A 17,199-nucleotide genomic window follows, 5' to 3' on the forward strand; every position below is an offset into this window, starting at 1 on the left:
CTGCGTTGGGGAGGGGACTGGCATCGGCGTCCGTCAGTCGCTGCCGTTTCCTACAGCTGCATATCGTTGCAAAAAAAATAAAAAATAGGAGGATCCGCTGATTTATTTTCAGCAAAATGACATGAAAGTGAGACGTTTGTGCGGACTGACGCATAACACGTGCCGCATATTGTTTCCATATTTCCTTGGCGCTCTCAGTTCACCTTTGGATTTCTTCAGGTCTTTGGCTTGTGTTTTCCCCGTCGTCACCCAAAGTTCACTTTAAGACGAGCCAGGTAGACACCCAAATTTAAAGCAAAACACTTGACAGATAAAGAGCAAGAGTCAGAGGAACCCTGAAACAGACTGACAAGGCTCCAACTGTAGCCCCAAAGAGCTAACGTCACCACACACGAGACAAAAAGCAAGGGAACGTTTTATGCTAACGTAATCGTCAGTATGGAGGAGTGGGGGGGGGGGGGGGGGGGGGGTAAAAACTTCATCTACAAGCACAGCAGTCACAATAGTAATGTATATTACAAGACATTTTAATCCTCTGGTGCCGGATGTTATTTTTTTACTCTGCGGTGTCAAACAATTTTGCTTGCATTTTTTTAAAATCTAGTTTGTTCTTTAAAATCCTGATGCTGAATCTGCCTAATAACCGACTCGCGGTGACTTGGATTTCTAATCAAGTGCCTCAGAGTCTGACTACATTTTCAGTGTCTCTACTATGAAATAGGACGAAATCGGTGGATTATGGAGGCCTGGTGGTCAAGAGATGCAGAGATTCCTTGATTCAATTCCAGCTCCGGGCTTCTTATGTGGAATTTGCATGTTCTCCTCGTGCCTGCTTGGCTTTTCTCCGGGTATTCCGTTTTCCTCCCACATTCCAAAAACATGCATGGCAGGCCGATTGAACACTCTAAATTGGTGTGAGTGTATGCCGCCATTGGATGGCAACCAGTTCAGGGTACCCCCACCCCCCTACTGCCCGAAAACGGCGGGGATAGTCCCCAGCACCCTCTGCGACCCTTGTGAGGATAAAGCGAATCAAAAAATGCATTGACGGATGGTTAGATGGATTACTATTCTTGACGTCAACACTACCGATTGGATGTGTAGTCGGCGTTTCAGTATATCCAGTTGACTATGAAAGTGTATTCATTTCCCCCGCCCTGTTGCATTGTCTCTGTACTGACCGCCGGCAGTCTCCTCCCTGACAATGTGCAATATCTGAACGGGGAGACGTTCCTTCCTGTTTGCTTTACGCTCGGTTCTGCATTACTGACAGAATTTCCTCCCACTCCATCTTAAGTAAACTAACCAGTTTAACTACACTGATTGCAGCTGCTGCTGGTCTGCCTGTGCAGGAAGTTGTTTATGTCATCTAGTGGGATTATTTAGAAGGTGAATATCGGTCCATCTGCACGTACGGCCCCGTTTGGGCCAAAACATTGTGAATAGACGCTTGAGGTCGTGGAGTACAACGCTTGTTTTTTTTTTCCCCCTCCCATCACAAATAAAAAATAGTTCACTTGTCAGTTTAATATGTAAGCGACTGAAAAGTAGATGACTACTATTTATTGCTGTCATCGTCGGCGAGTGAGCCAGTTTGCAATCATGCGCGTCACTTTTTTTTTTTCCTTCTCCGCCGTTTAGCTCGAGCAGCACAGAGAGCAACGTCGATAAAATAAGATGGATTGAAATATAAAAAGTATATCGAAATATAGGAGGGGTGTGCTTACTCAATGCAGTGCACTTTTTCTATTAAGTTAACGACACCAGATTTGTTCTGGTGGTGTTAACTTAAAAGAAAAAGTTTTAAAAGTTTTTAAAAAGTTTAAAAAAAAAATTCTTCCAATATACAGTAGATTTAGTGCCGTGAACGGTGTCATTTTTCCACTTTCGAGGGGGAAAAACGAGAAACAGTGGCTTTTTTAAATCAGGTCTCGAGAGTGCCTGCCAGTGTGAAACTCATTCGTTGCATGTGGGGTGGGGATGGGTCGGAGGGGGTGGGGGGCATATTAAGTGTGATCTAATTCTTTATTAGCAGTAGTAGTAGTGGTAGTAGTAGTATACTGCAGCTGTTGTGAAAGCGCTATTAAAATAACGATGTATTGTATTGATATTTTGAGTAGAGTGGGGGGGGGGGGGGAAGTGCCTCTCAAAAATTCACACCAGCTTTCAATCCATTGTTTGAAGCTTCATGCGACAAAGACCCGGCCGTTCTCTTCAGCATGAAACACTTAACAAACGCCACATACTCGAGGATTAGAGATCGTCTTGCCAACGCGGAGATGAAACAAAAGCTGACGACTCCAACTTTGTGTAAAGCTGATAACTTACAAAACGTCTCCGCATGCTGGACTGAAATCTTTTTACATGCCAGATGAAGACGAAACACCTCTGTAGTTTTGCCAATTCCATGTGGCTTACATTTACGACTCTCTTCTTTTGCGGCGTTGCAGAATCCAAGTCAGCGGGTGCACGGACACATGCCATGAAAGTGAAAAAATATTCTTGATGGAATATATTTGAATCGTTTTTTTGTGTCTCCTAAATAACTTGACGCAATTAAACGGTCTTGATTCCAAATGACTGGACGGATGGTCGGATGAGAGAAAGGAAATTACACGAGCGAACCCGTCAGTTTATATGCGGCCGTGTCGTATGTAAAAATGAAAGATAAAATGAAGGAATTATGTGTCAAATCACTTCATGTGATTCATGTGGTCCAAGATTATGACACTTAACAGAAACGAACAAAGTAACTACAATTTTAGAAACGTTTTTCATGAATGAAATACTGTAAAAGTTAAAAGGCTTTAAAAATAATACGAGTAAAACTGAAACTGCATTTTATGTTATTTTCAAAGTAACTATATACCGGAAAAGTCCTTTGAGTTATTTTTGCACTTAAAAAATGCTCCATATATTTCAATAAATAAATAAATAAATGGCGCATTTTAGGGGGGGACCCAAACCTGCTCTCAAAATTAATTCAATCTAAAAAGAAAAACAAACGTCCAAATAAAAACAACAAAGAGATGACAAATCCAAAGCTATTCGAACTCTAACATGTTCACTCATCCACATTTCCAAATGTTTGGGCCAACTTTTGAGTCCAAATGAATGCATCCACTCCATGTGGGGGCCCCTCGGCCTCCGTGCGCGCGCCGTGTAGTAAGACATTATGGCATGCACCATCACACCTGGAGAGTGAAACTTCCCAAATACTTAAGAGTACATAACTGTAATTGAAGCCGTGGAATAAAGAAAGCGAAGATCACAGGTCCGAGTCAGTTGTAACTTTATTAGAGGTAATTGGAGGAGTGTGCCAAAGTAAAAATGACAGGACAAGTAACAGCGCTGCACCTGCAATCGTGAAAAAATATGTCTTTTCATTCCAACTAAAGTGCTGCAATGAACTAAATATTGCGAAATGGATTTCACTTGGGGAAAGACAGTGAGATCCGCCTCACCGTTTGGGGTTTCAATCTTGGCTTCAACTTCCTCTCGTGAATTTTCTTTTCGTCCTTTCTCCACTTGCATTCTCTCACATTGCCCAAAAAAACACAAACGTGACTTTGAATTGTCCATCGGTGTGAATGTGAGTGGGCTGCCGACCACTCCAGGGTGTGCGCCGCGGTTTGCCCAAAGTCGCCTGCAGCTCCCACACATCCGTAACGAGCACAACAAGAGCTCGGTTGGATCGATTTCATTCAAAGTGACACGACGTGTTGCGTCGCACTTGACACTTGACTGAGGGCCCACCGCAAGATATCGCAGACCATTTGAACCTTGGAGAACGAGAAGGGAAATTAGGATTTTCTGTGAATGAGTCACGGGGTGATTGGTGGGGTGATGTCAACCCCCCCCTCCCTCCTCACAGCTGAGTGAGTGTGTGTGAGTGCGTTATTGGTGTGTTGGCACCGTGAGTGTCACTGGGGCCTTCTGGACCCAAGCTGTTGCTGAGAACTCCGACTAGCGCGCACACACACAACTGTACAATGGTTCATTTGATTAGCACACACATAGTAAAATGGGGATTTATTCTCACAGTAACAGCAGTCACGCAGCCTTCAAACTTATTTTCCCTTTTCGAACAAACATGTCTCATCTGCCGAGTGGACCGAGTGCACCGATGGTCCTTAGCGCAGTCGGAGCTGATAAATGTTTAGTTTGTTATGAGCCTTGACCTTATGAAACAAATGATTCACATCAGCCACCTGTTCCGAGAAAGTATCCGCAGTAAATATTTGATTCGGAGAAACAATGGCATATCATTTATAACTTATATTATCATTTGCACGAGTTTTGTGCCTCGATGGAAATATATGCTGCATATTAAATAATGCAGGGCAAGACCACCCAGGTACTTTTCTGCCTGGTCAAGCCAAATTGTGGATTCTGGAAGACCTTAACAACTACCTGAAATTTCCCTGTGAAATTCAGTACATAAACTCTACTTGTTGCATCAGCTCACATGTCAAAATCATATATATATATATATATATATATATATATATATATATATATATATATATTTTTTTTTTTTGGGAAACACAAACGCATTTTGATATGACATCTGTTTAAAATTATCGGGAGGCACCATGGCATTACATAACATTTATACTTGGTTTGAAGTGCATTTGTAGCCCTATATGAAGCTATATTATAATACCTTAGTCCTGCATTTCAACCGAGATTAAGTCAGCAGTCTACCTCACAGTCAGAGGTTCCCGGTTCGAATCCCGGCTCGCTTTGTGTGAATGTGAACTTTCATGGTTGCTTGCGTAGGTTTGTTCTCAGTCTTACTGCTGACGAAAAAAAAAAAAGCATCGATGTAGCAGATTGTATTGTGTATGAAGCATACTGTATGTAAAATGTCCAGATTTCCATATACTCCCCAATATATTTACTGCAGTCTGACTTCAAGCTATACAAATTACACTGTCTATGCATTTAGTTATTTTTTGGGGGGGAAAAAAAGAATTCCAATTCAAGCTAATTGACCAAACGTATGGAAATGTTTGAGCCTGATTGGTTTCTACTATTTTTTTTCTGACAAATAGTTGACACGGAGTTGTTGGTGATGCTTCCAGGCTTGACGCCAAAACAGACAGAGAGCCAGTGAGGAAGGATACAGAGTACAAAAACATCATCGCTCTTATCCAGCCCAGCTCTGACTCCATTTAATCTCAATGGACCGAAGACGAACGTAAGAAGCGCTAATCAATCTGTTTATGAAGAACGTGTTTTAGTGCATGTAAAAAGCAAAACCACACATGTCCCAAACATCCTGCTCGGGTGTCTAAACATGTTTGGTGCCTCTCCACATGCTACCTTTCAAACTGTCAACCGCTATTGCCTATGCCAAAAAAAGAATAGGATATTCCCCAAGATGCTAATTAGGCGTTGTAAACATGCGGACAAAACACTGCTATAAAAATTCCAATCCCACTCCGCTATTGTCGGTTTCAATGGATTTTATTTTTTCGACGACTCATCCCACGCAATGAATCACTTCCCAAATGAGCCACATTTTTTGTAAAATGAACCAAAAAAGAGTTTGTGTTTCAACCAGCAAAAAATAAATAAATAGATATATATTTTTTTTTAATTTAATTTTTTTTTTTACCCACATTAATGACTTCAGTTGGCTCTCTTTTAGACAAAATGCTCCTGTCATCATTGAAAGGATCGCCTGATGACATTTTAATCTTTGGATGGATTTTTATTTTCTTTCTCTCTTTTTTTTCTAAATCCGATTGCAACACAAGTGTAAAAGATATCATCGCATATTAAACATTGCGAACATCGCCCACAATGCATTCTTCCCGTGTACTTTTAGGTTTACTCCCAATCATTTTCAGCCTTTTGTAATATTTAATGCACCCGTATGTATAAGCGCTTTAACTGAAGGAATATTTGAATTTATTTTTGGAATTTCTGAAAAAAAACTAACTACCATTCCAAACAATTATAGCAAAGCACATAATGGTGCTTTCATTAAATCAGAAATAGAATTTCTCTGTACGGTGTGTGTGTGTGTGTGTGTGTGTGTGTGTGTGTGTAGGTGTGTGTGTGTGTGACAACAATGCACAGTGCCAGTCTGCCATGTAGTCACCAAGCGGATGTCTGAGTGGAAGTGCAACAGTGACAGTGTTTTGCTCCTAACACAACAAAGTTACAGTGCCCTGGGATTGAGTGAGGAATGTAACAAGCTCACTGTAGCCTCATGTGCAGGGCGGAGAAGGAATACGAGAGCCAATTTTCTCTGTTTCCTCAACAAATATTTGTCGAATTTTACTGCAAAGACCTCTGAGGGAAAACGCCGGTGTTTGTGCTGGGTGATATGGGAAAAAAAAAGTCCTATCACGATATGGGCCGTTTTATATCCCAGTAATGATTTAACACAATGCAGATATTTGGAGTGGTTCTATGAAAAACAAGTTCTGCATGTTATCTGCTTGTTATTCGTTCATTTTCGTTAGATTTCATTCTGCGGCGTAAGGTTTGCGTTGCGTGGCCATTTATCACTTCACCTGGTTTGCTGTTTCGTAGGCTGTGTAGCACAGCGTTCCGAGTATCAAGTTTTCATCAGCGACTGATAAAAACAATGTTGTCTTCTACTCTGATCAAAACAGTGTTCCTCTAGCGGATGATTCATGAATTGCAACATATTAAAATATAAATTCCGTGTCATTTATGTATTTTTTTCACTTTTAAATTATCCCGCAGGCCTGACCAAACCTTCTTGTGGGCCAGTTCTGGCCCGCGGGCCGTATCTTTGACACCTCTGCTGTATACCGTCATATCGCCCAGCTCTAGTTTGAGTCACCAATAAGCTCATTTGAATTCAAGAAAGTTTCTAAAGAAAAACAATCTCTGCGGGATTTCTTATACCTAAAGTCACGACAGTGATGAAGATATTTAAAATCCGATCATATACACGTATATACCCACATATGTCCGCGTCAGCCGACGTGTTTGGAGTGCGTCGGTGCTAAAGGTACTCCGACTTCCTCCCACATTCCAAAACATGCATGTTAGGTTCTGTGAAGGCGAAATTCTGCCTTGGCTGGCTGCACGGGCTGATACCCCGCCTCTCGCTCAAAGTTAACTGCGATAGATTCCAGCTGACCTATTGAGGGGGAAGTGTTTTTCTAAAATGGATGGATCTTAATATTCATCTCGTCATTTTAGATGAATTGACTTGACCTCATTTCGTGACCAAAGACCACAAGCAGAAATCATTGTCTTGGAAAGAAAAAAAAAAACTCCTCTCAGGGGGTGGAATCCCTGCAGGGTAATTCCAGGATGTAAAAGGGCTTTTTTATGTCTATGGACTGACAACAGTGAAGACTTCGAATGAAGCGCTCTGTCCTGTGTTGACATGAACTCAAGCACTTTTGTCATCTCCTCATCTGGCGGATTGGCTCAGACCCAAACCACACCTTGCCTCAGATGAAGACCTCTGTGCGCTGAAAGGCCTCTGAGCTGCCATGACAGCCTTAATGAAGACATCCGCATCCGTTTTTGGTTGAACTCTGAGTGACGCCTCTGGCAGCCGGCCACGCGTAGCCTGTGGGTCAATGGGCGTTGAATGAAGGACACAAAAAAATGGAACATCCCCCCCCAAGACATGTGTGCACTTGTGGTTACTGTCTCCAGTGCAATTCTTAAAGCGGAAAAGAGTCCGGTCTCGGCTTCCGTCTACCCCCAAAACAGCCAAAATAGCCCAAACTGCGTCAGCAGCCATTTGTATTCTACAAAAAGATCGGAATCACGCCCCACCCATCCGCAACTGGGTTAAGTAGTTTCTTCCTAATCCTGCAGATAAAAAGCATCGGCTCCATAGTTAAAGTGTCGTACAGGATTTGTTATGTTATTTTCTTATTCTGTTATTATGACTTCAAGATGGCGCCGTGAGACAGCAGCTCCTATACTTTTTTTGTTCTTCTACTTTCTTCCTTTCATAACTTTGCTGTTATAAATTTGGAATTTCTCTCCATTGTGAGACGAATAAAAGGTGTTCTCCTTATTATTCTTAGAACTAAACGGACCGGAAGGGGGAAAAAATCCGTTTTGACATTATGAAAGTGAACAGCAGCAGCAAAGATCGCAGAATATGAACGTCAACCTATATGCAATAACCCGAGTGCTTCAACAATATCTTCCTTTGTGTCCGACCTTTGTGTCATCACAGTAGGTTTATTTTTCTTACATTCAATGGAGCAGTGGAACTTCTTGTCCAGCACTGAAACCTGTACATTTGTTTTGAATCACTTCCCCCCAAAAAAGATGACGTATTTGATCATGTTAAACGTACCATGACAATATTTCCATGGCTCAGCAACATGAATTAAAGGTCCTGTCGGGTACTGCCCCCCCCACCACCCCCACCCCCCGTTTCCCTACAAAGAACCCATCTGCTTTATGTTGTGACTCGCAAGAAAAATCTGACAGCAGTTGTACAGTCAAGCACATGTGACTCACAAGGAAATGCGCACAGGGGACCGTGTGAAAAACAATGGAATGGCAGTCTCGCCTTGACACGAAAACAAATGTAAAAGTATAGCTGTCAGGAAACTTGTTCAATATGAAATGCGATTATTATTTTACAACTTTTTAAGACAGACAAATCAACTTTGCAGCGAGGTAGCCGAATTATTTATTTTTATTGTTCTTGTGGTTATAGTTTGCAGTGGCGTAAAGCAGTCCTGCCGTGTCAATACTTGGGGTTACCTCGGTTAGCGAGGACATGAGAGAGAGTCCCCCCAAAAAAAAATATGAGGAACAGCTGCTTCCAGTTCCACCCCGCTGCAGACAACCACCACAATAATAAACGTGTTCAATTAATACTTAGCCTTTAAATTTGTTTCACATGCTCACATGAAACGTACACGTGCCCTCGTTTTATCTTTGTGGCGGCGGGGTGAAACGGTTCGGAGTGCCTAAATTGCGAAAAACATTGACGGCGTTGTCAACTCAGGGAAGGCGCGTCAGTGCTGTTTATTCGCGGTCTCTAAATAGTGATTTAACAACATTTTATTAAACAGGATAACAACAATAAACCGCTGGAGATAAAAATGACGGAAGCATTAGCTATGGACAGGGAAAAAAAAAGAATTATTATTATTTATTTATTTTTATTTTTTTTACCCCATGTCCCTTTAGGGCAGGGGTGGACAAACTTTTGATTTGATTTTTAAAACGATATGCATACGTTAAAATTATATGTCGTTCTGTTCATTTGGCTAAAATGTATACATTATAATTTTACAGTCAATCAAATTATCATCCCCACGCCCACCCCAAAAAAAATGTGTGCCAGACCAACTATTGTGTAATGTCGCTAACGCCGCCAACTTTTTTTATTACACCGCATGATGATAAACGTACATCATCAGCATTTTTTTTTCTTGCCTATGCCCTGAAACCATTGGACCTCGTTTGCATGCTGGTCGTTTATGGCAAGCCAGACCTTGTAGCTGGAATGTTGTTGTCAGAATTCAGTATTCCAATGCATACACCCCCCCCTCCCCCCCCAAAAAAGCTGACTGTGTCAAGGCCTTGACTCCAGGGATCATTCCCGCTCCCACTCCCACAATAGTTACAACACCAACATCAATCATACTTTGAAACAAAGCGGCACGTATCGAAAGACCTCCAAGGTTGTTTGTTCCCCCCCCTCTCGTCCCCCCCCCTCCACACCCCCTGAGGCATTTATCAAGAACAAAATCGTCAGAGAAAAACATCTCAGGCAACGCTCCAAACCGTAAGGAATTTCCAGTGACAGTCCGTCTCACATGATCTCGTAACGGCAATAAATAATCTTCGCGAAGGCTTTTGCAATCTGCATTTGGCTTGGGATTCTCATTCCCCGGGAATCAAAATAAATTATTATTCTTGACAGTGCTGATAAGGCAAAGACAGTGATTTATTGTGCTAATCATTTCATAATTTGGCCCCTTTGAAGAATACCTTCTCCTGTGAGACGAAACAATTTGTTCTTGAAGCGCGTCGTTACTCCAGCCTTCATTGCCAGATCGCATGGACAGACTTGCAGCTTTTCTTTATTATTATTATTATATATACAGTATACATATATATTTTTCCATTGGAGGAAAACATACATACATACATACATGATAAAATAGCATCTAACATAAAAACATACAAAGATTATCCTTGCAATCTCATTGTATCCTCGTGGCGATTCATCCATTAGAAAGCGAGGACGTCCTCTTATCTTAATTCATATTTGACAAAGCATGAATTGCGCAAACGAAAAAGCACATGGAATCGATTCTATACAAGTGAATAATCTAATGGTCAACAGCAGACCCACAAGGTGTTGTCAGAAAGGTTCCAGGACTGGTCTACCAAAAGCTACATTTGAACTCCAAACCTACAAATTGCAGTCCCAGCAGTCCCCTTGGAGTCCGGCACACATTGGCGGCCTCTGTCATTGCAAAGCCGTCCACGAATTGTCCAAAACGCTCGTCGCTTCTCACTCTCTGAACGAAGCAAACACCGCAGGGATCTGTGTACACATGCCGGTTCATCCTCTGGTGCGCACTGCAGGGTAAAAATTGTGGTTTTGTCGTTTTGGTTTGAAATATTTCTTTTGTGACAACAGTCCTGGAGCTTTGCGGACACGTCTCATATGACTTCAAGGACTTTAGCGTGTCCACTGTATTTACTTGACAAAATCGCTCGAAGTTTTTTCTGCAGTTTAAAGATCCCCCCCGCCCCCCAATAATGGCCGACCAAACACTTCTTTACATGTAAAAGGAAAAAACTGCAAAGTACGTGAAAAAAAAAAAACTCACACTAATTAGGCCACTTGTAAATTGGTTTTATTCTTATGATTTGTGCATTAGGCAGACATTTTGGAAAGTGTTACCAAAAAAAAAAAAAAAAAACCCTGGAGTGAAATATATTGTTTCCTCTTTGCTCCATAGCCCACCCTTGAACAAATAAATCATTTCGGCAGTTTTTACCAGAGGTAACAACGTTGACGCGCGCTTTGAAAGCCAACTCAGAAGTGGAATCCTTTCCGAGGTGGTCTTTCAAAGGGGTGAAAAAGGCGATGCGGTTTTTAAAATAGAAACGTGTACCGACAGTGATTAGTCTCATCCGTCTTCGGTTCATCAATATTGACAGAAATCAGAGCTTCTTTGAGTGTGGTTTGAGCGAAAAGGGTCAGCAAACAGAGAGAATGTGTGTACAAAGCAGACGTATTCGGGGATGTAAAGCAGACTTCGGTTCAAAAGTGGTGCAGATTCCAAAAAAAAAAAAAAAAAAGAAAGAAAATTCTGGTCTTCAACCACCTCAGCTTCAACCAAAACAATGTGGCGCTCTTGTTTCTGTCAGTCATGCATGTGCTACATAGTTGTCTCCTTGCGCACAAAGGCTGTCTCTCGTTAATCGCTCTGCCTGGATTGGGACTGAAAACAAAACAGAGATGTCATTTATTATGGTTAAAAGCAACAAGAGAAAGTTTCATAATGTGATTTCAGATCACATTGAAGTCCACCGGAGTAACTTTGCGTTCCTGACTGCAAATCAAAATAAACCGTTTGGTTCAAAACGACTTGAGCTATTTCGCTCACCGTGATGTCAACATCAAAAAAACAAAAAACAGAAAAATGATGTCCTGTATCATTTGAATGTCTACAGTTAACATCTTTTGACGAATGTTCAAAGCTTGAACGCAAAGACTCCCCTCTCCCTCCTCCACTCCCACCCCGTGAGTCGCCAGAGGTGATTTGTGAGCGAGGACTTTTCTTGGTATGTTGAAAAGCAGCAGCTTTTCATCAGTAAACAATGTCGCCTCGGGCGAATGGAAATACTTGCGGCATAACAACCATAAGAATGGCCGTTTTAAAAAAAACAACAACAACAACAAAACGAATGTTTTCCTTGAGAGAAGCCACGTCTGTTTTTACTAAAATGCATTTCAGAAACTTCACTGATGTGTATTTTTGTGCAATTATCGGTTTCAGTCGGTGCTAGACTTCGCTTTATGAGCGCATCGCCGAAACGCTCACGCCATTGCCTCATTTGTGCTAATGAGCAGATGTTAGCAAACTTAACACTTCCTTTTAAGGACCATAAAGGTAACATTAAGGCAAATAACAAAACAAAAAAGAGATAAATTGCAACAAAGGATGCGAGGACGGGTGATTCCTCGGATGTCGAGGGTTGATCGTTGCCAATTGACATCTGGCATTGAATTTTTTTTTCTTCCATGTCGGACGTTAGCATCAGCCAACCAAACGGATGATTCAGTGTCGAACTGAAAACTTCTGTTATGGATTATGCTGACCTGCTTTTAGAAACATTTTCTTTTTCCAAATGTGTGGCTAAAACATGCTAATAACAAAACAACCCCCCTAAAATCATTATTTGATTCACTGACATTTTGATTATCATCTTTTGTCAGTCTTGTAGAAGTGCAACACGCTCACTTTTTTTTTGTTACGTTTGTGTTTCCGCTCAGGTCAGTCCGGGTTGGAGTGCGGCCATCTTGAAAGTGGGCAGATCAGTTACGCTCCCATTCTTCTGCGCTAGCTTACCATTTGGCAGCTGAGGCGCTTTTCGTGAAAAAGGCCTGGCGACGGCAGGCTACGTTCTTGTAGCATCCATCGACCGCACAGCAGCCTCATCAATGTGTGGGCGAGGCTCAAAAATCGGTTGCGGGGTTTTAAAAGTGGTGAGTGGTGAATCAGCCCATTGTTGTTATGCGAGCATCTTGAGAACATTTACTGTAAGCATGTTGGGTTTTTTTTTTCTCTTCATGGTGCAACTTCCAAAGCTAAGCACAATCCTTCTATCCCCCAAATATGCATGTGAGCTACAAAAATAAAAAGAGCAGTCAGGTCGGAGGAGAAATTCAAATAAATTTAAATCGAGCCTCAGCAATAGAAACAACAAAACGAAAAAAAACTCGCGCTCTTATGCCCATTTCAAAAATTAGAAATGGAAGGATCAATTATTTTGGAACACATTGTATCAGAGTACTAACTAAATTAAATGTACAGGCAATGTTTTAAAAGTTACATTTGAACATTCCTCAAGACCCTGAAAAGAAATGTCATACATTTGTTTGTAAATGCATATACAATACAGAATAAGAATGATGCAATGCTGAAATGTGGAGATGTGTTTATTGATAGCCGAGCTTAAAGTGGCTAACGGGACGCAATGCTAATTGTGCAAGAGAAGGGGGTGTCGTGGGGGTGTCATTCTACTGCAGCTAAAGAGGAATGAGGTTGACGCTCAGGATCGGATTCTGCCTCCGGGGGGCTCAAACATGTACACGCGTGTCGTCATACGAAAATTATGAAGTAGTATCTATTTTTTAATACATTAAAAATGGAACACTATTTTTTTGAATAGCCACTTTATACCTGGGCAATCAAATGTCTTCAGTTAACCGAAGAAGCATGTTTTGAGGATGTGCGAGGAAACTAAATGGGCAAACTCCACACGGCGACGTTCCATTGAAGATTCAACCCCCTCGACCGACATCCTGACTGCGAGGCAGAGTTGCTGCTTCCATTGTTTTATTCCATATGTATGGTTTTGACACCATACATTTGTGTCATTGATTCAAATTCTGCATTCCCATCCTTGTTATGATAATTTACTGTTAGTCTTGGTCAGGACTCTGCCATCAGAATTTCCGGTTCTCTTATTTTCATTCTTTTCTGAAACGGATCCCCGCTTTTTTAGAATACTAAAAAGAAGTGGAAATCTCATCGCTCCTCTCCAGGAACTTCAACTCTCGCCTAAAATGCATCAGAAATACATCTCCTCCTTGTAAATTCCTTGGCGGAGAAATATGCCTGCATCTGTTGTTTTTGCGCTTTGCCCCCAAGCACCTTTGGCCGTTTGCCATGACACCGTTGTCGGTTATTCATCTGATACTCACAATAATGACTCAAGTCAGTCTCGGAGTTTCACAAAGTGAGGCCGAACTCCCCGGGAACGATATCCACGGAAGAGAGAGGTTGCCTCAAAGCACCCACGGACGGGAATCCACCTGAGAATAATTTAGCAAGCTCTCGGTATCTGCTTTGCTTTCCTCGACACGTAATTCCACATTAGCAACCGGGGGAAAAATCTCTTTAATATCCAATTGGAATAATTGCATCCAGCGATCTTCAATGGAATCTTTTCATCTTTATTGGAAGCGGTTAGACAGGAAACTATAGTTGTGATGCTCCGTGACAACATTCAGGCTCCATATAGCCTAAATTGAACCAAGAAATTAGAAACAGGAAGACACTGGCCGGACACGTTGGCAAAACTTGAGAGAGACCTGCAGGGATATTTTCACATTTTTATCCACGAGGACGATTAATGACCGCTGCTGCTTTTCTGATGTGAATTCCAGTTCCCCCATGCTGACACAACGGGAAGCATCAAGCTCCGCTCTTGTTTCACATTGTTTTGATTGTTTTTTGTTTTTTTTGCATCCACTTTGCCTTTGCTTTTGCTCCATGTCGCTCTTCCCTCTCGCTTCTTGGCAGGACGACCCGATAAAACATCTTCGCATGCCGTGTTTGTGTTGGAGGCTACATCGGCCAAACTCGGAAAACACACTCTATTGACAAAAATGATCCACGCACACGCCTTAATAAATGCAGTCATCGATCAGGAGACGGACAAGGACTTGTAGTTCCCCTGTCAATCCGAATCATTGATCGAATGTAGGATTCCTAAAGTGGCAATAACTTGGGAGACGGTGATTTATTTGTCGAAGAAATTATGCGGGGAATGTTCATGATGGCATGCCTGGATGCATTTGCTGTTGGGGGTGCGGGGGCTGGGGGGGGGGGACTTGCATCTTAACATTACTCTGACCCAGTGAACCCATTTGGGTTGTACTGGAACAGAGACTGTGAGCCATGGAGTCCTCAATATAATAACACAGACGTCTTGCAGAGTCTTTCCCGCAAGAGTGGAAGCTGCTCATAGCGACAAAAAGGGGGGACAACCATATTTCCTTCAAATCACCCCCCCCCCCCACCTCCTCCCCTGACCACAATGTACCTTCTAATATTGCTTACATGAAATTGGCTTCATTTATTCCCAACAGTTTATTCTATTCATTATCTTTCGTTTCTCTTGGCTGCACTGCTTTCAGCGTGTGGAGGTTTGATTTTTGGATGTTATTTTTATTTTATTTTTTTGGTCCAATCAGATTTCAGCCCCTGCGTACTGCCATTTCTATCTAATCTGTCAAGGGCCTTCAGAATCAGCCTCAGAAGGCCAACAATAACACCAGCATATTTTTCCGTCCTCAGATCGGTCCGTCTGAACAAGTTCAACGAGCCAAAGACATCTGTATCAATCCGCGCACATAAGTACCCATAATAATCACCATCCCTGTGAGTACGATATATTTTCATGAGCTTTTCTCAATCTTTTTTTTTTTTAGGTTATAACAGATGTGTGAAACATATGGCCCGCGGGCCGGAACCGGACCCCAAAGAGGTTCGATCCGGCCCGAGGGGTCATTGAAAAGTGAAAAAAAAATGCATTCAAGACACAGAATGAATATTTTAAATAAAATGCAATTTGTGGATTATCCGTTAGGGAACACACAGTTTTGATCACAGTAGAAGACAACATTGTTTTTACTGCTTGGTGCTTTCTACCGCCTTTATTACCATTTTGTCTTACTGTTTATTGTGTATGTTAAAATCCCTCCATGTACAGCACTTTGTATGCAGCGATGGCTGTTTGAAAGTGCTCTATAAATACTGTTGACTTGACTTGTTGACTTATTGACTTGTTTTGATCGGGGAAGAAAACAGCAGTCTCAGTCTGTCACCGAGATAGACCCAATGCAGCAAATGATATGAAAGCGCCAATCAATGCTTCTTGAGACCAAAAAATAGGAAAAAGATGATATCTTGGTGATTCATAGCACAGTATGGTATAATGTTAATGGTTCCGCCCACTTGACATCTACCGAGTCCGTATGTGGCCCACAATGTGAAATGAGTTTGACACTCCAGGATTATGAGGTCATGATTGATTTTGAAGTGTCTTCAGATGATCTTCATGGCACAGCTGCGTGCCGTTCGATTGCATTTTTGCATTGTGTACATTTCTATCATGGCAGCCTCATCGTGGCGGTTGCCAATGAAGGTAGCAAATGCACAGTCCACGACTGCCTTTGATAAATGTGACATCAGTGCTTTCTGTCGAATGTGACCGAGATGCATCCCTTGAAATGAGCCTGATGTCAAGCAGAGCTGTGACCTGACGGTGAGCCTTGAAACAAGACCAGATTCGATGCATTTTCCAAGCTTTTTTTTTTTTAGCCTACAGCAGGTTTAGATTAGTGGGATCATGCCTTCCTTTGTTCCCCTTCATAAATCACAAGTTATAATTACAGGTCTGCTCACGTAGGTACTATAAAAGTTGTGCGTGTACTGCCGCGTTGTCTTTTGTCCATAAATTAATCGAGCCCAATCGAATGGCCTTAGTGCGATTGTACCGTAGGTGCGAGTCAAATTATCAACACCAAATGACTTCATCGTCCCCCTTGCTACCTTTTAAGGTGTTTGGCCAAGAAGCCGTGAACTCGCTCACTGTTGAGAAACAGACTGATGTGGCCAAAATCCAAAAATCGTTCTAATCTCAAGCAGCGAGACTTTTGCTCGTCTCCCGCGCCAACTTTTAAAGGCATTGGTGGTGTTTTGAAATTGAGCAGATTATTTGCCTCCGCCAGGAACTTTGACGTCACGTTGGAGGAAAAAAGATGTACCGGTATTTGCCCTCGAAACGGCTGTGGAAATTAGGAGTATCCCACAGGCACAATCTTACGACAGCGCTCAAACGTTTGCTCCGCCGTGAGCACGTTTTGCACATCTGCCTCTTCAGATGTGCTCCCGGGAATATATTTTCGTGAAAATTTAGCTGGCAACGGATAACTGAAGTATTCGAATGACGTTTGAACGGTGCTGTTTTGCTAGCGAAGTGAGCATCTTGCTCCTGGAGATGCTGACTAGATGTTGCTGATAACATAAATTGTCCACTGTAGTAACCGCTGTCCCTGAAAGGGTTAAACTAGAATGGCGCTTTCAACATCAGTCTGGGCCTCAAAACCCTTCCACATGAAAATATGATCATCCCCATATTTGTAACTTCCTGGGGACTAACTAACTAACCAACGGAAATAAATGA

General features: G+C 42.1%; 1 protein-coding gene across 10 annotated transcripts in view; it reads left to right on the forward strand.

The window, feature by feature from the left end:
• Positions 1 to 17,199, forward strand: part of LOC127588050 (sorting nexin-19-like) — a 38,941-nt gene that overhangs the window by 17,572 nt on the left and 4,170 nt on the right. For 7 of the 10 annotated variants that reach the window (XM_052046553.1, XM_052046559.1, XM_052046558.1 and 4 more), the window contains one exon: positions 5,058 to 5,203. The exons of 1 other annotated variant lie outside the window; for it this stretch is intronic. The gene's annotated coding sequence lies outside the window, so the exon portion shown is untranslated. Of the gene's footprint in view, positions 1 to 5,057; positions 5,204 to 15,308; positions 15,393 to 17,199 lie in introns of all 10 variants that reach the window. 2 more of the 10 variants (XM_052046554.1, XM_052046556.1) reach the window with 2 other exon arrangements.

The sequence above is a fragment of the Hippocampus zosterae genome, chromosome 16 (genome assembly GCF_025434085.1).
Source record: "Hippocampus zosterae strain Florida chromosome 16, ASM2543408v3, whole genome shotgun sequence".
Lineage (NCBI taxonomy): Eukaryota > Metazoa > Chordata > Actinopteri > Syngnathiformes > Syngnathidae > Hippocampus > Hippocampus zosterae.